The sequence below is a fragment of the Erythrolamprus reginae genome, chromosome 5, assembly GCF_031021105.1.
Source record: "Erythrolamprus reginae isolate rEryReg1 chromosome 5, rEryReg1.hap1, whole genome shotgun sequence".
Lineage (NCBI taxonomy): Eukaryota > Metazoa > Chordata > Lepidosauria > Squamata > Dipsadidae > Erythrolamprus > Erythrolamprus reginae.
Genome location: NC_091954.1, coordinates 38569276 through 38591364, shown reverse-complemented (window position 1 = coordinate 38591364; position 22089 = coordinate 38569276). Strand labels below are relative to the sequence as shown.

Here is a 22089-nt window from a genome sequence, read left to right as displayed (position 1 = left end):
GCCGCGCTCTCCCCCAGCACTCGCCGCCGGCCCGAAGCTCGATCACCGCCCACGCGTCCTCTTCGGCCTTCGGGCCTAGCCGCGCTTACAAAAGGAGCAGCAGGGCCGTGTCTCTGACCTGTCGGGCGAGGGAAACTGCGCCACGAGGCAGCCCCTTTTATAGGGCTGCCTCACCCTCGCCCAGCCAATGGGTGGCCAGCGCCACCATACACCTCACTGCGGCCCCCGGGGATGACGAGGGGCCGCAGGCTCCACCCCCACAATGGCGGCCTCCTTCCCGACCCACACCGCAACCCCGCGCCGGCTGGTAAGTCGCCGGCGGCATTGTTGTGGTTGAAGCTGAAATAGTCGTTGGCAGGAAGGATGTTGTAGCAGATGATTTTATGGGCTATGCTTAGATCGTGTTTAAGGTGACGTAGTTCTAAGCTTTCTAAACCTAGGAATATACACCTTATCAACTAACAAGATGGGATAAGTAAAAGGCACATTTATGCATGAAAGAATAATGTTCTTCTTCTTCATTTATAATGAATGAAATAATCACTTTGAACCGCAGCAATACACGAGACGTAATAGATTCAAACTAAATGTAAACCGCTCCAAACCCGACTGCAGAAAATGCGACTTCAGCCTAGAATGCACTACCTGACTCTGGTTTATTCTCTCAACCCCAAAAACTTTAACCTTAGACTGTCTACAGTCGACCTCTCCCCATTTCTAAGAGGTCTGTAAGGGGCATGTATAAGCGCACGACTGTACCTACCATCCCTGTCCTACTGTCCTATTGTCCTCTTCTATCATTACTTAGGTTATATTTATACAAACTATTACTATCCTATACATATTTGACAAATAGATAGACAGACAGACAGACAGAAAATCTGTTCAACATCTGTCACGTCATGAAAAGGTTTTGTTGCCTATTCATAAAACACAGGTAGTGCTTAACTTAAAGCAGTTCACTTAGTGACCAAACAGTACAATGGTACTGAAAAAAGTGACTTATAATCATTTTCCACACTTACGATCCTTGCAACATCCCCAAGGTCACATGGTTTACATTGGGAGGCTTAACCACCAACTCACATTTATGATGGTTGCAGTGCCCTGGGGTCACATGATCCCCTTTTGCAACCTTCTGACAAACAAAAGTCAAAGGAGAAACCACTTAACAACCCTGTTACTTATTTAACAACCGTAGTGATTCACTTAAACATGGGGATGTTTAAGAAACCTGTACAAATGTGGCAGGAAAGTTGTAAAAAGGGACAAAGGTCACTTAACAAATTTCGCACTTAGCAGCATATATTTTGGCTTTAACTGTGGTCGTAAGTCGGGAACTACCTTATACCTGTGGTATACTACAAATGGGAAAGGAACATAGAAAATACCGTATTTTCAGACTATAAGACGTACTTCGCCCTCCCCCCAAAAAAGTGGATGGAAAGATCTGTGTATCTTATAGAGCAAATATTGTGGTGGGGGCAGGGAGGAGGGTTGCTGCAGCACTGATTCTAGGTGGGGTGGGTCACCGATGCTTATGGCTGCCTTTCGCCACCACCACCCATTCACTGCTGCCCATTCACCGCCAATTGTGGTGATTGACGGAGAACAGGACATGGTGAATGCGCTGCGGCAGCAGCAAACAGGATATAGTGGTGACAAATGGGATGCAGCGAACAGGCCTCAGTAAATGGGCCACACCAAATGGACCATGGTGGTGAATGGGCCACGGCGAATGGACTGTGGCAGTATCGAACAGGCAGCGGTGAACAGGTGGTGGTGAAAGGGCAACAGTGGTGATGAATGAGTGATGGCAGCAAACGGGTGGCAGTGGCAAATGGTTGGCAGCAGCAAATGGGCTGTAGCAAATAGGCTGTGGTGAATGGGCCATGGCAGTGGCAAATGGACCACAATGATGGCAAATGTGCCACAGTGAAAAAGCAATTTTTTTCTTGTTTTCCCCCTCTAAAGCTAATGTGTGCCTTATAGTCCAGAGTGTATTGTAGTCCCAAAAATATCGTAAATAGAATCTTAAATAAGAATACCACTATGTTCTTTGATCAGAAATACAGGAATGCAAACATGGAAAATTACATATACATAAGTGTAGACCACAGGCACAGATACAGATAAAATAGTGGCTATCTAGTGCAGAACAGCACCGTCTTGAGACATCAAAGGTCAAAATGAATAAACAGTTCAGAGAGTCCCATATCGTGTTAATTTCCACAGGTGAACATTAGTTCATATACACTATCACAACCAGTGCACCCGCATTTCAAAAGACAATACAATTCAAAAGGCGGGTACTTCTCTGCGAAGTCTTCTAGCTTCAGGTGGCTTCCCACAAAGGTTAAATGAACCAAGAACAAGACATTCCAGTCTTCATCTCTAATGCTCCCAATGCTGGCTAATTAGTTTGCAGGCTTGACCTGGTTTCCTGAAATGAAAAAGAATATTGCTTTTTTATTTTTTTGGTGCCCCTTAGGATGCATTCTGGCACTGTGGTTAGGAGTGTATCTGGAATAAAGTTAGGACTGTATTTTTCTACAGAACAAAATTGATCGCTACTGCTTTAAAATTGATTGAGCGGTGGGAGATGGAGTGAATAGGAAGCCCCAGGTTTGGTGGATTGGATGGAAGGGACATTGCTGATGGTATTCAAGGTCTCCCGGGTGGGGGCACTCAGTGTTGGAAGGTCTGCCGGATGATGGGCCTGCAAGAGAGACTGGGCCTGGCCGCGGCGGTGGAAGAGTATTAAGACTTACAAAGTGGCGCTCAAGGTGGCAAGGTGCGTGTATCATGCCGCCTTGATTGCATCAGTGGAATCCTGCCCGGCCGCTCTGTTTAGGGTAACCCGCCCCTTCTTAACCAGGGGGGAGTTGGGGAGCCCTTGCAGAGTAGTGCCGAGGATTTTAGCACGTTTTTCGCTGATAAAATCACTCGGATCTGAGCGGACCTCGACTCCAATTGGAAAACAGAGTCGACTGACAACGAGTCAGTCGAGGTGACTGGGGCTAAACGTTTTTGTCCATCTGTCTGGGGGGAGTTTGACTTGGTGACACCTGATGGAGTGGACAAGGTCATTGGAGCTGTGAGTTCCACCACCTGTCTACTGGATCCGTGTCCCTCTTGGTTGGTTTCAGAGGTGACATGGAGCTGGGTCCAGGAGATTGTCAATGCCTCCTTGGGGAGGGGGTCCTTTCTGGCTCCTTATAAGGAGGCAATTGTGCGCCCCCTCCTCAAGAAGCCTTCCCTGGACCCAGCCATGCATAATAACTACCGTCCAGTCTCCAACCTTCCCTTTATGGGGAAGGTTGTTGAGAAGGTGGTGGCACTCCAACTCCAGCGGTCCTTGGAAGAAGCCGATTATCTAGGCCTTCAACAGTCAGGATTCAGGCCTGGCTACAGCACGGAAATTGCTTTGTTCGCATTGATGGATGATCTCTGATGGGCCCAGGACAGGGGTTTATCCTCTGTCCTGGTGCTTCTTGACCTCTCAGCGGCTTTTGATACCATCAACCATGGTATCCTTCTGCGCCGGCTGGACGGGTTGGGAGTGGGAGGCACTGTTCTTCAGTGGTTTTCCTCCTACCTCTCTGGTCGGTTGCAGTCGGTGTTAGTGGGGGGTCAGAGGTCAACTTCAAGGTTACTCCCTTGTGGGCTGCCTCAGAGGTCGGTCCTCTCCCCCCTGATATTCAATATCTACATGAAACCACTGGGTGAGATCATCCAGAGGCATGGAGTGAGGTAGCATCAGTACGCAGATGATACCCAGTTGTACATCTCCACCCCATGTCCAGTCAACAAAGCAGTGGAAGTGATGTGCTGGTGCCTGGAGGCTGTTGGGGTCTGGATCAACAGACTTAAACTCAACCCGGATAAAACGGAGTGGCTATGGGTTCTGCCTCCCAAGGACAATTCCATCTGTCCGTCCATAACCCTCGGGGGGAATTATTGACCCCGTCAGAGAGGGTCTGCAACTTGAGCATCCTCCTTGATCCACAGCTCACATTAAAGAACCATCTTTTAGCTGTGGCAAGGGGGACATTTGCCCAGGTTCGCCTGGTGCACCAGTTGTGGCCCTATCTGGACTGGGACTCACTGCTCACAGTCACTCATGCCCTCATCACCTCGAAATTCAACTACTGTAATGCTCTCTACATGGGACTACCTTTGAAAAGTGTTCGGAAACTTCAGATCGTGCAGAATGCAGCTGCGAGAGCAATCATGGGCTTCCCAAGGTATGCCCATGTTATACCAACACTCCGCAGTCTGCATTGGTTGCCGATCAATTTCCGGTCACAATTCAAAGTGTTGGTTATAACCTATAAAGCCGTTCATGGCACCGGACCAGAATATCTCCGGGACCGCCTTCTGCCGCACGAATCCCAGCGATCGATTAGGTCCTACAGAATTGGCCTTTTCCGGGTCCCGTCGACTAAACAATGTTGTTTGGCGGGTCCCAGGGGAAGAGCCTTCTTTGTGGCGGCCTCGACCCTCTGGAACCAGCTCCCCCCTGAGATTAGAACTTCCCCCACCCTCCTTGCCTTTCATAAACTCCTTAAAATCCACCTCTGCCATCAGGCATGGGGGAAATGAGACATCTCCCCTGGGCCTATACAATTCATGTATGGTATGTTTGTGTGTATGTCTGCTTTAATAATGGTTTTTTATTTTAATGTTTTTAAATTATTAGATTTGTCTTGAATTGTTTTATTGTTGTTGTGAGCCACCCCGAGTCTACGAAGAGGGGCGGCATACAAATCTAATAAATAAATAAATAAATAAAATCTGGAACTTGGGCCTTGGTTTAAAGGAAGTTCTCTGCTGTGAAAACTAGACACAGGTGGCCCGCGACTTACAACAATTCATTTCGTGACCGTTTCAAGTTGCAACAGCACTGAAAAAAGGTGACTTCTAACTGGTTTTTCCATGGTCACATGATCAACATTCAGATACCTGGCAACTGAATCATACTGATGACAGTTACAGTGTCTCAGGGTCATGTGATCACCATTTGCGACCTTCTGCAAAGTCAATGGAGAAACCAAATTCACTTAACTACCGAATCACTAATTTAACAACTGTGACAAGAAAAGTCATAAAATGAGACAAAATTCACTTAACAAATGTTTCACTTAGCAATATAAATTTTGGGCTCAATCATGATCTTAAGTTGAGGACAACCTGTGGACTCGAAATCAAGATTAGAAAGGCAAATCAATTCAATCTAGAAGGCAAATATCTTTATGTTATGTCAGACGGAGAAATGTAAAAAATAAATAAATAATATACACTTTGTCTTCAACACAGTAAATACCTTGAAAAATAAGTTCCATCTTTTCTTTGCACAAGAAAGGTCATTTTCCTATTATCTCCATTTCAATACAATAAAATTTGGTTTTCTTTTTATCTTATGTCTGAATTTTCTCTTTTTACATCTCCCTGCATTTTGAAACCAACCCTCATGATTTATTATACATGGTATGCTCTCATATTTGCAAACTAAAGCCTTGATTATTTCAATCATCAAGACCAACATTGCGGGCTTATGCAACGGTACAAGTGTTTCAAGACTGGAGTGTGTACAATCTTGACAGTCGCGCTGTTGACTTTCTGTGAAATATCACATCAAATTCAAAAACTCATTTCTCACCCTTAAACTGCCTCATCAGATTGGGCCACTTTATACAAGAGATTGGCTCACCTGGGCTATGACAATATATCTCTTCACAGCTCTAGATTAACAAACTCCAGTGTAAATGCTGTCTTTCTGTGCTCTTCGAGCTGTTGTCTTGCTAACAAATCTGAAAACATGAGTTTCAGTCTCTAAGGAAGACAGAGACATCATTAGATGAATCTTTCCAAATGATGTGCCCTATCTAGATTGTTCGGCTGAAAATTTGATCTGCAAATATAGGTATGCCTTGACTTACAGCCATTCATTTAGTGACTGTTTGTCAGGCACAAAGAATGATGACCATTGTGCAGATTGCAGCATAAATGAATCCTGTACATAAGAATCTTGTAGTGCAGATTAACAGGTGTTGCTTGATAAAATAAAAGACAGAGTCCAGGTGTAGGTGATGATAAGCCATCAGGTTTATTCAGCTGAATAAAGATGGGTCCTTCCAAGAAGGAAGGAATTCTGAGCATAGTGCCAAATAGATATTTATAAATTTCTTTGCTTTCATTTCATTATATAATATGCAACTGGCACACTACAGATAAGACATAGAAAATATAGAAATCATAAAAATAGTCAAGCATGCCTTCTGTGGCTTTGGCCCAAGGCATGCTGAGGCATGAACTTTAGTTTTACCATATCAACATATGTTCCGTTTGGCCAATCATCAGGATCATCTGATTCCTGACCAATAATCTGACCAATTAACAGTCCACACTAGGTTGGTGCTACATAGGAGTCACCAGAATTCAAGGTGGTGGTGGGGGGTTGGATCTATTGTGTCAATGCAAGGACTCTAAACTTACATGCCCTCCAACTCTGCCTGCTTTTCTCCTATGCCATTCAGTACTGTTTGAATTTTGAATTTTGCAATTGTGTTTTTATTTTCTATAAATTGTACAGAGCCCTAGTGAGCAAGTGGACGGCTATATAAATTTTCTAAACTAACTAAATAAAATAAATGAATAATCAAAATTGTCATTGTGGTATCTTAATCCCTTTACCTTTATTACAATTCGCCCAAAATTGCTCAGAAATGTTGATTGGTAGTTCCGCCCTTCTTTGTTTACCTCTGCAGGTCCAGATAAACAATCAATTAATGTGACCCATTATATCTCATCTATTGTGTCAGTGTGCTTATTCCACGTCCACCGCAATTCAGCCTAGAACTGTGTTCTAGGACAGTCAGGCTGCCATGTTGAGTCTGTGATTACAATGCCACTTCAATGGCCATAACTTTGAGGAGTGGTTGTAAATACCATTTGTTCAGCACCATCCTAACAATCCCTGAATGGTTTGTTGTTAAACAAGGACTTCCAGTGTGTATAGGTTACTTTGATTATCTGTCAGAAAATTATTTTTTCTTTGCTGAAGTTTGTCTACAGAATTTACAAAGTGGATCGCTTTGTTATAATTTATACAGTTTCCAGTACTGTATTTCTAACCACGGTACTCCATATCTTTATGACCCAACTTGAAACTTACAGGTATAAGTTTGTTGTTTGCAATAAAAGAGTGACTTTTTAGCCATAAAAAAGAGTTATGAATAGCTCATGGGCATCGAAGGTACGGTATGAATATAAGAAATAAAATATTTATAGCGAAGCATTTGAAATAACGTTTAAAATAGTTTGACTCAATTTGTGATTGCAATTTCGAAGAGCAAAATAATGCATCCTAGATCAATGTGAAGTAATCTTGAGATAAATTTCAGAGAGCAGGGGGAATTACAGTCTCAGGTGATTAGGGTTGAGTGGCATTTTCCTAACACCTGGAAATGCCTGAAAGTTGAAAAACAGACATACAGGGCTGTTTGTGGGAGTCACAAAGGAGAACAATGGTTCTTCAAATGGAAAGCTTAGGAGGAAAAGCCAGAAACCAAAAAGTTGTCCAGAACACAAATCATATTTAGGATTACCAGACTTCTGGGGGGGAAAATGAAAGATATGTTCTTCCTTCTATCCTCATGTTTTCTCTCCAGCAGGCACTACTTTAAAATCAAATATTGGCTAGCCTTTTGAGTATCTAACAAGCTTTCCCTTCCCAAACAGCTTTTTTCTAAGGTGCATTGCTTCCCTAATACATGCTCACAAGCAAGTTAACAAGCTTCTTAATTAGTTGATTAATGCCCTTCCCCCAATCTTGTGCTACTGCCTGAAATTGACAAGAACCAGTCAATTTCAGTGTGTATTAGTTGCCTACTGGGTTTTTTTTCTCTCCTAACCAATTTCAAAGACAATGCCAGAAAAGAAATTTCATAAACATGTAGACCTGAATGGTTTCCCCCCCCGCAATTGTTGACTATAAATTTTGTTGTAGGTGCCAAGGAAGTTAAACAGTGTGTCTCCACAAATGGTTCTCCTTTCCAAATACCCATGTCCTCCTTTGCCTCTTCAGATATTTGATAACCCTTCCTCCCTCCCTCCCATTTCTGGGAATAAACAAAATAATATGCTCACCATTTGAAACTCTGTTGTCCATTACTGTATTGCTCTGTTAAAAACAAGAATAGTACATTTTTACAGCACTTTGTTCATATTGTGTATCGTGATTTTGTATAATGTTATCATTTTAAGATGGGCCACATGGGTAGCCAACAAATTTAATAAATTTAATAAATTTAATAAATTTAATAAATTTAATAAATTTAATAAATTTAATAAATTTAATAAATTTAATAAATTTAATAAATTTAATAAATTTAATAAATTTAATAAATTTAATAAATTTAATAAATTTAATAAAAAGATGATAGATAGATAGATAGATAGATAGATAGATAGATAGATAGATAGATAGATAGATAGGGTGGGTGGGTGGATGGATGGATGGATGATAGAGGGGGCAGAGAGGGATAGGGATGATAGATACTTTTGTAGGAAAATCTCTCACTGGAGGAAAATTGATGGGGTGGGGAACATGGACAGTTCCCTAAATGCAAGCATGTATGAAGGAATATACAGAATCAATTGTATTTTTAGATGCTTATATTTATTCTCCATGTTTTGGATGGTTCTTTCATCAAAAGCAACTGTATGCCAACAGACGTTTGCAAGACTTATTTTATTAAACACATTTAGAACTATAGTAACAGGCAGGCATGTACTGTATTCTTCTTCCCTTTTATAGCTTCATATCTTAAGGGGTAAAAAGAGTGTCTAAAACTTTGCAGGTGCTCTTGGCAGCAATTCTACCCTTCCTCTGTTTGGCATTGGCACTCTCAAAACGCCATGTAAAACAGGTTGCAGCTTTAAAACAACAGGTATGGACTTTTTCTAGTCCCTAAAGGCTGTTAAGGGATAAAAGGAATTTTCATCATGGTGACAAACATTTCAAAATGTTTGTATTTCAGTAGCCGAACAGAAATAGGAATTTAAAAAATGTTTCTTTAAAATGCAGCGACATTATTACTTTTATTTTAAAAATGCATAACTAAAGTCCAAAATATTAAAGAAGTTTCCAAATCGAACATTAAAAGATAAGAGAGAGTCAGGTATCAGAAAAAAGCAAATGAGATAAAGTTAGGCTCTTAAATATACGTATACCGATAGCACTTATATTATCTAGGAGGGAAAAATATAATATACCCCAAATCCATAGTACAGTGATAATCTGAATTATGTCAAATGAAGGCTCATGAGCTAATTCACCAACTTTCAATTTTCCAAGGACTTTCATTGGGAATGAAGGCTTTAAAAAGAGGGGGAAACACAAAAGAGAGAAAAAATTAGGCCTTGTCAACACAAGGCCAATCATTACTGTACTATTTATTATTAATTCAGCACATTCAGAGCTGTGCTGAATTTTTTTTCTTCAGGGACATTCAACTTCATTTTCAGATTTTTAGAACAAGCTGAAACAGCCTACAGAACCATTAATTGCCTTCTTCTCTTTTATTTTAGTTTCCTAAGCCAGCAATGAGGTCCCCAAGCACGTTGGCTTATAGCTAATATTAATCACCTCCCCTCTTTCACTTATTCTTTTCTCACATGTGCATAAACAATTTTATTTTGTCTCCCATCTCTTCTAACTCATATGTGTGGTTCTGTTTCATGTTTTTGATTAACAGGTTGGTAGTAAACTTGAAACATTTTTCTTGGCATTCATCAAGAGAAGGAAGGGTGGTTGAAAAGATTAGCTCATGGCTCAGCTATTGCTTTGCATCATCTGGCCATATTCTCCCACCAGTGGACTCAGTGGCTTGTTAGTACCAGTTGCTAAAGAACAGGACAGTACTGCTTTGAAAAACATGTGTTTGATAACTTCTTATTTCGGGAGCAGGATGTTAGATTACTATACATCATGTTCTTCTGGTTATTGTCTGGGCTGGGCTTTTTTTTAAGTAGTAATTTTACAAAAACAATAATAATTTAAAAAATAGAAATTAGTACAATCGTCTGTGCAAAAAAAAATTTCACCATTTGACACAATAATTAGTATAAATGTCATGATGGAGAGATGGAGAGAGGCCACAGTAAAAGAATTGGTTTTGTCTGCTTTTCTTCACCAGAAGAAGCAACCAAAGCAGTAACAGAAATAAATGGTAGAATTATGGCCACCAAACCACTATATGTGGCTTTAGCTCAATATAAAGAGGAACGCCAGGCTCACCTCACCAACCAATGTATGCAGAGAATGGCCAGTGTGAGTGCAGTGTCCAGTCCTGTCATCAACCCTCCAGATTATTTCATGGCAGATATCCCACAGACACAAAACCGTGCAGCCTACTATCCCACTAGTCAGATTATTCAACTTAGACCAAGCCCTCGCTGGACTGCTCAGGGTGCCAGACCTCATCCTTTCCAAAATATGCTGGGCGCCATCTGCTCTACAACTCCCAGACCACCATTTAGTACCATGGCACCAGCTTCACAAGTTACATGAGTCATGTCAACACAGTGTGTAGCAAACACATCAACACAGGCCATGGGTCCACGTTTAGCAGCAGCAGCCACTTCAGCCATTCCAGCCGTATGCACTGTCCCGACATATGTTTGTTTGTTTGTTTGTTTGTTTGTTTGTTTGTTCGTTCGTTCGTTCGTTCGTTCATTCGTTCATTCATTTATTAGATTTGTATGCCGCCCCTCTCCGTAGACTCGGGGCTGCTAAGTATGTATAATATAAGTATGCTGCGGGGGTTTGCAATCCACAGCAGCATCTTAACACACAGCCTCAGAGTAGGAGTAATGTTTTGCAGAAGCTAGCCCACCCAGATAGCCAAAGCAGCTAACCAGTCAGCCTCAGACCAGGATTTTACACTGTTTTATTGTCGCTGTTAGCCGCCCCGAGTCTCTGGAAAGGGGCGGCATACAAATCCAATAAATAAATAAATAAATAAATATCAGGAACCTTTGTCTTGAAGATAATTGAAGACACGTACGGCAGAGTTTCTTAGGAAAATATTTACTTCTTTCGTAGCAAACCTACACTATTTACACTGTAGCTATCTCTCTAGTAGCTACTATACAAAGTACTCACAGTTCTCTATCTGCTAATCTCAGTTACAATATTCAGCTACAAGTCTTCAGCCACCACAGGACACACTAATTCACAAGCCACTCTAAACCATACTAAGCCACAATACCTTCAAGCCAAACCACAAGCCACATCTATGCAAAGGTGCATTATATAGCTTTGTCAGCCAATCATATTATTATTATTATTATTATTATTATTATTATTATTATTATTATTATTACATATTAGATTCATATGCCGCCCCTCTCCGTAGGCTTGGGGCAGCTCACAACAGTAATAACACAATATATAACAAATCTAATGATTAAAAGTCACTAAAAAAAACCTTATTAAAAAGAAAACATACACACAAACATACCATGCATAAACTGTATAGGCCCGGGGGAGATGTCTCAGTTCTTCCATGCCTGGCGGCAGAGGTGGGTTTTAAGAAGTTTACGAAAGACAAGGAGGGTGGGGGCAATTCTAATCTCTGGGGGTAGCTGGTTCCAGAGGGTCGGGGCCGCCACAGAGAAGGCTCTTCCCCTGGGTCCCGCCAGACAACATTGTTTAGTCGACGGGACCCGGAGAAGGCCAACTTTGTGGGACCTAATCAGTTGCTGGAATTCGTGTGGCAGAAGGCGGTCCCGAACATATTCTGGCCCAATGCCATGAAGGGCTTTATAGGTCATAACCAACACTTTGAATTGTGACCGGAAACTGATCAGCAACCAATTACATTACAATCTGCATATTCACCATGACTAAGCAGTTTTAGTTACTGAAAAATACTCGAGACAGGCAGGTTCAAAGACGGTTCCTTTATTTAGCTCTTTTTGGAAAGTGACATTCAGCAGGGAACGCGTCTGCTGTCAATGAGAAAAGCCGCTCTATTTATTCTTTTGCGGCTCGCGCCAAAAGGAACTGTCATGCGTCTGAACCAATCAGACGCGACCACTTGTTATTTACATTTTCTGCCCGGAGACAGCTTTGTACAAGGATTCAACTATTTACATAGGATTCAACACCCCTCCCTCCTTAGTTCAGAATATGTCAATCAGTTAACCATGCGATATAGTCCTCCAATCTGCTTGGTCTACGCGAGGCTCTCTCCGACCTGCGCAGATCAGTTGAGTCCTCGCTTTCAACGGTGGAGGTCGGTTCGCCTGTACCTCCACAGTGCGGCTGGGGCCGAGTTTGAGCTCCGGCCTGCTGAGTTGAGTGGGCAGGCACAACACCGACCTCTGAGGACGAAGATGGCTCGGCGTCGCTGGAGGACCTTTCCTGGCTTGGTAAGTCCATTTGTAATTCCAGTAAATCGGGTTGTGAGTAAAAGTCTGATAGGGGGGAAGAGTTTTCATTAGCGGTTTGTCCCTGGGAGGATTCAATGCGTCCTCTCAAGTGATAAATGTGCCGCTTCCACATGTGGCCATCCTCTAATTGTACATAATACGTTTTGGGAGCAGTTTGCTGCACAATCTTTCCCTTAATCCAGTTTAACCCCCCATCAAAACTTTTAGCAAAAACATTTTGTCCCAGGTACAAATTCCTTTCAGGAGTTACAGACATATAATCAAGACATTTATTATTACAATATCATGGGTGTAACCTGTCCAGAGGTGATCTGAGTTTTCTACCCATTAGGATTTCTGCAGGACTCTTGTGTGTAAGGGAATTTGGTGTAATATGCTGTACTAATAAGAATTGGTCCAAATGTTGCTGAATTTCTCCAGGGCCTGCTCTGCGCAATGCTTCTTTGGCCACCCTTACGTATCGTTCCGCCAGACCATTAACCCATGGCGAGTAAGGTGATGTGAGTGTGTGTCTGACCCCCAAGTTACTGAGGAATATTTCAAATTGCCTGGCTGTCAATTGGGGCCCATTGTCTGACACCAAGATTTCAGGACAGCCATGAGTGGCAAACAAATGGTGCAAAACCCTTACGGTAGCACAAGTGGTTATATTACTCATTGCTATTATCTCAACCCATTTGGAGAAAGCATCTACCACAATCAGAAAATACTGAGACGCTATTGGGCCTGCGAAATCAATGTGTATCCTGGACCAAGGCCCAGCAGGCTTTTCCCACTCTACTGGAGCTGTTTTGGGGGGATTAGGCCGTGACTCCTGGCATGGGTCACACTTGGCTATCCACCGTTCAATGTCTGTATCCAGACCTGGCCACCACAAGTGCCGCCGGGCTAAACTCTTCATTCTGACAATACCAGGATGGCCTACATGTAACATAGTGAGTACTTTGGTCTTCAGGCTTTCAGGAATGATTACTCTATCACCCCACAATAGACAACCCTTAATAAATGACAATTCTAACCTTTTGGTTTTAAACTCACTTAATTTTGCCTCCTCGGGGTCTCCGTGCCATCCCTTTAGTACACAATTTATAACTTTTTGTAGAGTTGGGTCTTGCTGGGTGTGCGCAGCCACCTCCTTTGCTGTTGTTATTGAATTTTCCTCAAAATCTATTATTAACACATCCTCAGATGGGGCTGGGTCTTCAACTAAGTCTGACATAGGGCACCTATTTAGGCCATCAGCGTGGTTGATGGTTTTGCCCCCTTTGTGAATGAGCTCATACTGGTATCCCGAAAGAAATAAGGCCCACCTAATTAGTCTGGGGGACATAAATTGAGGTGTTGGCTTGTTAGAGGCCAGAAGGCCCAATAAAGGCTTGTGGTCAGTGATCAATTCAAACTTCCTTCCAAACAGATAGTTATGGAACTTTTTAACACCAGCCACTAAGGCTAAAGCTTCCTTATCTAGTTGGCTATAATTTCTTTCAGTGCTGGTCATTGTTCTGGAAAAGAAAGCGATTGGGGCTTCAGTATTATTAGGCAGAACATGTGCCAATACCCCACCTACCCCATAAGGTGATGCATTGCACGTAAGCCTGACGGGTAGTAATGTACTATATTGAACCACCACGCTTTTGGAGGTTAATAATTGTTTAATTTGAAAAAAGGCTTCGTGCTCAGTTTTGCCCCAGGTCCAGGGAATTCCCTTCTGAAGCAGCCGGTGTAGGGGTTCTGCTGCCGTTGCCTTCTGTTTCAAAAAGATAGAGTAAAAATTAAGAAGGCCTAGAAAAGCCTGTAACTTTGTTTTATTTTTTGGTTCTGGCGCTTCTCTAATAGCTTTTAACTTTTCGGCAGTGGGGTGGATACCATTCCCATCTATTCTATATCCTAAGAATTCTACACTTTCAGTTCCCCACACGCATTTGTCAGGTTTGATCCTCAAGCCCTTAGTTTGCAGTCTATGCAAAACCTCTCTTATTCTTTGGTTTAGTTGTGCTTGGTTTTCCCCACAAATTAGTATATCATCAAAGTAGGGGATAGTCCCCTTAACCCCGGTCAATAAACGTTCCATTATGCTTTGAAAAATCCCAGGGGCTATGCTGACCCCAAATTGTAGTCTGGTGCATTTAAAGGCACCCTTGTGAGTAACGATAGTCTGTGCTAGAGATGTTGGTTCATCAACTGGGAGTTGTTGGTATGCCTGTGCGAGGTCGATCTTTGTGAATACCCTCCCTTCCCCCAGGGAGTGAAGGATTTGTTGCACCACTGGAATGGGGTATGGGTGATGTTGGAGGGCTTTGTTGAGTGTGGATTTATAGTCCGCACAGACTCTTAAGGAGCCATCTGGTTTTAGAGGTATGACTATTGGCGTTTCCCAAGGCCCTTGTTCTACGGGGACCAGGATGCCCTGGGCTATGAGTTTATCGAGCTGTAGGTCAAGCTTGGGGAGAAGAGGTAAAGGCACCCTTCGGGGCTTGAGTCTAACCGGGGGGACCTTAGGGTCAATAGAAAACGATATAGGGGGCCCTTTATAAGTTCCCAAGGTGGGGCTAAAAACCTCTGGAAATTCCTGTAAAAAATTGGGAATGTTATCAGAGTTAACAGTACAGATACCCGAAATTTCAATACCCAATGGGTCCATCCAAGTTAATCCTAGAAGAGAGTGTTTAGCCCCTGCAACCACAACCATTGGAAGGAGACATTTAACATTTTTAAAATCAACAGGTACATGTACTTTTCCTAACACAGGTATGATATTCCCTTGAAAATCCCTAATTACCAATGTAGTTTGTAATAGATCAGATTTTAAGAGGTTAGGCATGTACATCTTAAGCTTTTCCCATGGCATAATAGTATATTTAGACCCCGTGTCCAGTTCCAGATTGCATGGTCTGTTGTTTAGGAGCAGAGAGATTACGATTTTGCTCACATTTTTCGTTGTTGTGCTATTTACAGAAAATTGTTCGTTACCTCTTGTGTAGTCGCGGTTAGCGGTTGGGTAGTTTCTGTGGCTGGAACCTCGGGGGAATCTGTTGTCTCGCAGTTGGGTTGTCTGGTTGGAAAATCGAGGAGGACGAGGAGTGGAGAAGGATTCCTCGGGCAGAGAGGCTCTGCGGGCCTCGGCGATGTGGCCACGTCGGTTGCAGCGGCGGCAGATGGCAGCCCGGAAGGGGCAGCGTAGGTGTGGGTGGTTTCCTCGGCAGCCGGAGCAAGGAGCAGTGGGGCGAGGGTATCTGGGTTGTCTCGATTGGTCACTCTGCAGTAGGAGACAGTTGTCCTCGGAGATGGCAGGTGGGCTGAGGTCGTCTGGGGCCTCGGCGCGGGAAGGCGAAGAGACGATTTTGGAAACGGTTTCTCTTTTGTCATGTTATGTTAGCTCTTTGGCGGCAGCGTCGGCGACCTCGGCGGTTTGTGCCAACTTGATTACCACCTGGAGAGTAGGCTCGTCTTCGGTGAGGAGCTTGTTGCGGACTGTGGCATTTCTCATGCTGAAAATGAGGGCATCGGTGAGGCGAGCTTCCGGGCTGTCAAACTTGCATTTTGACAGCACCGTTCGAAGTCGCATGGCGAATTGGTTAATGGACTCGGAGTCGAGTTGTGTCATTCTAGAGAACTGGTGCCTGAACACGATGGCTGGTTTCGTGGGTTTGAAGTGGCTAGCGAGCCTTGCTTGTAGGTCGTCCCATGGAACGGATTTTGCTGGCAGCGGGTCGGTTAGAGTCTGTGCGAGATCGAAGATTTCTGGGCCGCAGTAGTTTAAGAAAATTGCCCGCTTTCGGTCGGTGTCCCTCATCCCGGCGGCTTCGAGGAAGATTTCGAATTTTGCCATGTAGGCATCCCAGGATGACTTCTCCGGATCGAAGTACTCAGGAGCCCGGCCGATTTGAAGGTTGTTCATCTTGCACGCGTGGTTTCTCTGTCCGTCGTCGCCAGTGAAAAATACTCGAGACAGGCAGATTCAAAGACGGTTCCTTTATTTAGCTCTTTTTGGAAAGTGACATTCAGCAGGGAACGCGTCTGCTGTCAATGAGAAAAGCCGCTCTATTTATACTTTTGCAGCTCGCGCCAAAAGGAACTGTCATGCGTCTGAACCAATCAGACGCGACCTCTTGTTATTTACATTTTCTGCCCGGAGACAGCTTTGTACAAGGATTCAACTATTTACATAGGATTCAACAGTTACTACAATTATTTTCTCTGCAATTTGTAATATTGCATCAGATAGGCCCCGATCCTGACACTCAGGTTGCTATGCAGCAGCCTGCTTTCCTGTACAAGGTCAGGAACCATTGATTGCTTCCATCTTGGCTTCTGCTCCTCCACAAGAACAAAAGCAGATGTTGGGAGAACATCTCTTCCTTCTTATCCAAACCACGTACCCTACTTTGGCTGGTAAAATAACTGCTATTTTGCTAGAAATCGACAACTCTCAACTTCTTCACTGTTCTGTCTGACTCGACAACCAGTCACAATTAAATCCCAATTAATACTCAGACACAGAAATGGGAAGTATAATAGTCTATTGTGCAAGCAAAATTGTTGAAAATCACAAATTAAAGCAAAGAATGTCCATTGGCAGCCAAGATTCAAAGCGAGCGGCAAGCAATGTTCCAAAACAGAGTTAGCCTATAGCTTGGCTGAAGCAAAAATACTCACAGACTTCTTAAAACTATATTTTTTCAATATTTGAGAAGGGGGAAAACTCTGAACTTGCTCTTTCCTTCTTGTTGGTAGAAACATTGATTTCCTGCAAAGGGAATCCCCCAGTCTCCTCCCCTTTTAAACAGTCTGGAATTGCACACTGCGCACTTTAAGCCTCCCTCTACGTCTGCGTAACTGCTCTTGTCTCCCATGCATTCTTCTCACCCATGCAGCTAAAATAGTATCCAGAATCTCCCCCTCCTCATCAGACCCAGACAAGACCCTAGCTGGGTGTCCTATATACTCTGCAGGACTCTCAATCTCTATCCCTTCCTCACCCTCACTATGTGACTCCTCTGATAGCCACACTGGCCTATGATGCTCAGATGGACCCACTTCCTTCTATTCAAAGTCTGTGATTAAAGGAGCTGGCTGTGATCCAACCACAACATTCACATGCTTGAGTTTCCCAAATTTCTTCATCTGAAAATTGATGAAGCTGTAGTCCTACTGCAAGCCCATCAAGCTAAAGAAGCTGCTAAGAAAGGTGTTAAGAATCCAGAAGGAGTTCCAAGAGTCTAATGAGACCCAGGACTACCTATTATTATATTGTTTCACCGAAGAAAAGAAATCTAAACGTAGAAACACTACTAAATATTGAGACAAACATTACAAAATCTAAAATAAATAAAAACAGAAAGGAAATTTCAAAGCTTATGTACACAACAAATGCCAGAATTTGCAAAACTGCTTGTCCTAGATTACATATTAGTTTAAAATAAAAATTAAAAAAGCAAAAGTTAAAAAAATCCAAATTAATGTTTTATAAACCCGGGGAAAAGAATTTTCAGCACAGTACAAAAAATTTAAACCATCCATTTCTTTAATTTTGTAATTCACTGTAGAAAAGCTCAGAATTTCACTACTGTTGTAGTTAGCAGTAAGGATTGAGCAAAGAACCATAATTTGGATTAGAAAAGTTTTGCTTTAATAAAAATTCCTTAAACATTAACAATAAAAAAATAAATTAATACTAAAAAAAATAGAAAGTGCAGAAAAGAAAAAAAGAAAGAAAAAATAGGGGGAAAAAAGAAGAAATAAGAATACAGTACAGAAAAAGAAAATAAATATATAAAGGCTGATCTCCCCCTTCATCACAAATATAAAAAAATTAGTAACTTTTCACCAGGGGAAAAAGTCAGCAGGCTCTGACAGGTTCTGGAGAACCTGTTTTTAAGTAGTTCAGAGAACCAGCATATACCACCTCTGGCTGGCCCCAGAATGGGGTGGCAATGGAAATTTTTCAATATCTTTCCCTCAGAAGTGGGAGGGAATGGGGATTTTGCAGTATCCTTCCCCTGCCACACCCACAGAACAAGTAGGGGAAAAAATTGAATTTCACCCCTCCTTTTCACCTTTTTAAAAAAATTGTCAACCAGATTAATTTTGTACTTGAGAAATATATAAGCTTGACACTCAATTCTTGTTATCTCTAATGTACCAACCTTATTCAGCAATAAAAACTTTTGAACAACGTTGAAGAAGGCAGCAGACGAAAATATTCAAAATTATTTTGAGGTTTAATTTAAATTTATCTGCTTACACTATTTTAATAGTTGTTTATACACACACTCATACATACATATACACATAGTGTTAAAATATTCAGAAATCCAAGAAGAAATAGAATTATTCCAGGATTTAGAAGGTAGCTTATTTATTTAGAGTTATTTATTTATCAGCTATTTCATTTCCTAGAGTTTATGGTAGCTTTCTAGATCAGTTTTGTTCCACTTTGTGAAATGTAAGATGTGTAGACTTCAAGTATGTATATGAGTGTTTATTGTCTAGGTCTGTTTAAACCTGGCCCTTTTTTCTCATGGATTTGGGGCATGTGGTCTGGCATAGTAACTAAGGTGCTGGACTAGAAATCAGGGAACTGTGAGTTCTAGTCAATCTGTGCCGCCACACATGGTTAGACATAAAAGATATTGAGTATCTTTGGGCCAGTCACTCTCATTAGCCCCTACCAGAGAAGTGTTGCTATGGGGAAAATACAAGGTAGAAGCATGTCGCCTTGACATCACAAAAAATAAAAGTGGGATAAAAATCTAATTGAAAAAATAATCAGATTCGGCTACTTGCAGCTCAAGGATTGCATACAAGAAATGAATTGATTGTGAACCATTCCACAATGGCTTCTGGCTGAACTTTTGATCATCTTCTTCCAAAACCCAAAATTCTAGTTTAAAACATTAATAACATTTGGGGAGGAAGACTGGATCAGATTAACAGGTGTGGCGATGATGTTATAAATCTAGTTTCCATGGTCAGATAGTGCTGAGAGTTTCTGTTGAAATCCTTGTTATTGTGACTAACAACTCATTGCTATTTTAATTCCTTTCTAAATATTAGTAGTGGAGAGAGTCACAGATGTGCCCTTGGAGAAACTATTTCAGTGACAGTTACCAAAAGATGTTTTAGGTCTGAGAAATGAAGAAAACATTGCAATTCTGACTTAACTCCCTGGGGTGAAAGGGGGAAGGAAAGGGAAAATAAAGTCAGATTTCAGGTTTCTGGTACTATAACCTCCCTCAGGGCATCGAGTACCAAAGAAGCTGCAGATTCAAACTTATCCCAATGCTCTTTCACCTGTGAAGGAATACATTATGCTAATGGACAACAGCTTTGTCTTGGATCCATAACACTGTGAAAATGCCTCAACCTTGGCTGAATGGCATATAGTTGACTAGTTTGAATTGTAAACAATGCATCTCAGCATTGGGTGGCTGTGATGGGCCTTGAAGTGTTGACACCAAGGAAAGCAAATGATTCTAAGCATGCTCAGCAGTGCTTATATACTCAACATAGAGTGTATATGTACTCAACATAACAGTATGTACTCACCATAACCCTCACCATAGAGGCTGGATTACCTCACAATCAGCTGTCTGACAGTTTACATTAGGGGTGTCAAACTCTCGGCTCGTAGCCCAGATGTGCTGGCCACGCCCCAACCCATTTTAGCAAAGGAGGGAAATCTTATCACACCTCTCATGACAACATGATGCCCCTAGTTTGACACCCATGTTATACAGGATGTTTGCTACAGTAGCTCACAAACCATTAATGAGATAGTTACACTCAGACTTACATTTCTTTTCTGTCTTTCATAACTTATGTGAAAGCCTTTTCTATCTTGCTACCAGTTTTTCCTTCTTTTAGGAAGGAAGGAAGGAAAGAGGGTGGGAGGGAGGGAGGGAGGGAAGGACAGAAGGAAGGAAGAGAAGGAAGGAAGGATGGAAGAAGGATGGGGGACGGAAAGAGGAAGAAAAGAAGGAAATAAGAAGGAAGGAAGGAAGGAGGGAGAGAGGGAGGGAGGGAAGGAGGGAAGGAAGGAAATCATGAAGGAAGTCATGAAGGAAGGAAGGAAGGAAGGAAGGAAGGAAGGAAGGAAGGAAGGAAGGAAGCCTCCCTTCTCTATCTGCCCAGGTCTCATTCTGAAAAGCACGGTGGTAGTACAACTGTCTTGACTTTTCTAAATAGTGGCTTCCCAGAGGGTTTGTGGATTTCTGTTGACAGTGAAAACTGCCAATGAGAATATTTGTAGTGATGAGTTAAGAAAACTAAACCTGCTAGATTTTGCTGACTGACATTCTTGATTTCACTTGAAGGCCCTCAGCTAAAGACAGTTTCTTCACAGTGTAGCTGGCTGGGAAAATGTAAAGAGGAACATTCAGCCATTGGTATGTTTTCAAACCCCTTTTATCAGATTTAAGCCTCTAGTAAGAAATATCAGCCCCCTCTTCACAGCTTGGAGAGAAGAAGAACAGGAGACATTGGAAAGAAATCGAAAAGTGACAAAGTGATAGAAGAGAAAATATACTTTTTTGGCTGTTTGCTTCAGTCCTGCCTTTCGTATGACTCCAGCAGATGCATGAAATTGAATTAAGAGCCAATGAAATAGCAATCGCATTTTCACGGATAAATAAGTTTGTATAGTAGAAATTCCTTTAGAAGCAAAAGTCCTTAGGATCAATCTGCACCAGTAAGAAAGAAAGGAAAGAAGGGGTATACTTCCCTGGGGGAAAAAGTCCTGGGCGTATTCAATTATATCCAGTACTTCTAGCCCTTTTCCTGACATAGATAAATAGCCAAGCACATTCACAATTTGGGAGTGACTGACGTTTTCCTTCTATTCATGCTGATGTACTTAGGAAGTACAATGCTTTGTGTGCCGACAACTGAAATAACATTGATTTTTTTCTCCCAGTATCGACCTCTGTCACTGAGACATTCTGAAATAATTCCACAGAGATATCCTGGCAATGCGTATATTCATCACAGCCTGCCACATGTTGGTAATATTTGTCAAATCATTCATGACACATGTTAAAATATTTTTTTTCCAATACTTTTTCAGAACAAATTTGCTTTCTCTTACTCATTGATCTGGGAGAGATAAATACAAATCAAATAAATAGTTGCCAAATTTATAGACATTTTGTGGAGATAAAATGTGTGTGTGCGTGTGTGTGTATGTATGTGTACATGCATACTGAGAGTCATTGGAGTGTAGTGGTTAAAGCACTAGGCTGGAAACCAGGAGACTGTGAGTTCAAACCCAGTTGGGTGATTGTGGGTCAATCACTCTCAGTGCTGGGCACTCGCAATGCTAAACCACTTCTGAAATCTTGCTAAGAAAATTGCAGGGGCTTTTCCTAACAATTTCTATGAGTTAACAATAACTTAAAGGCATCCTTCCACCTCCATCCAAATATATTTTCCACGAATAGCCAAATAATAGTTTTCAGGGTTAAGCTAGACTCCAATAACATACTTTAGTAATACCAAAATTTAGTAGCCAAGAACAGTGATCAGAATCAAAGGCCACAATTGAAAGTTCCAAATATCAACTATGTTTTACAAGCCCAACCATAATATTATTTATTTCTTGATATCACCATAGATTTCATACAAGTGGCT

The 22089-nt window shown here is 42.0% G+C and overlaps 1 pseudogene; it reads left to right on the top strand.

Moving 5' to 3' along the window:
* The first annotated feature begins 262 nt into the window (after positions 1 to 262).
* LOC139168585 (polyadenylate-binding protein 1-like) lies at positions 263 to 17685 on the top strand (annotated as a pseudogene).
* Positions 17686 to 22089: the final 4404 nt, after the last annotated feature.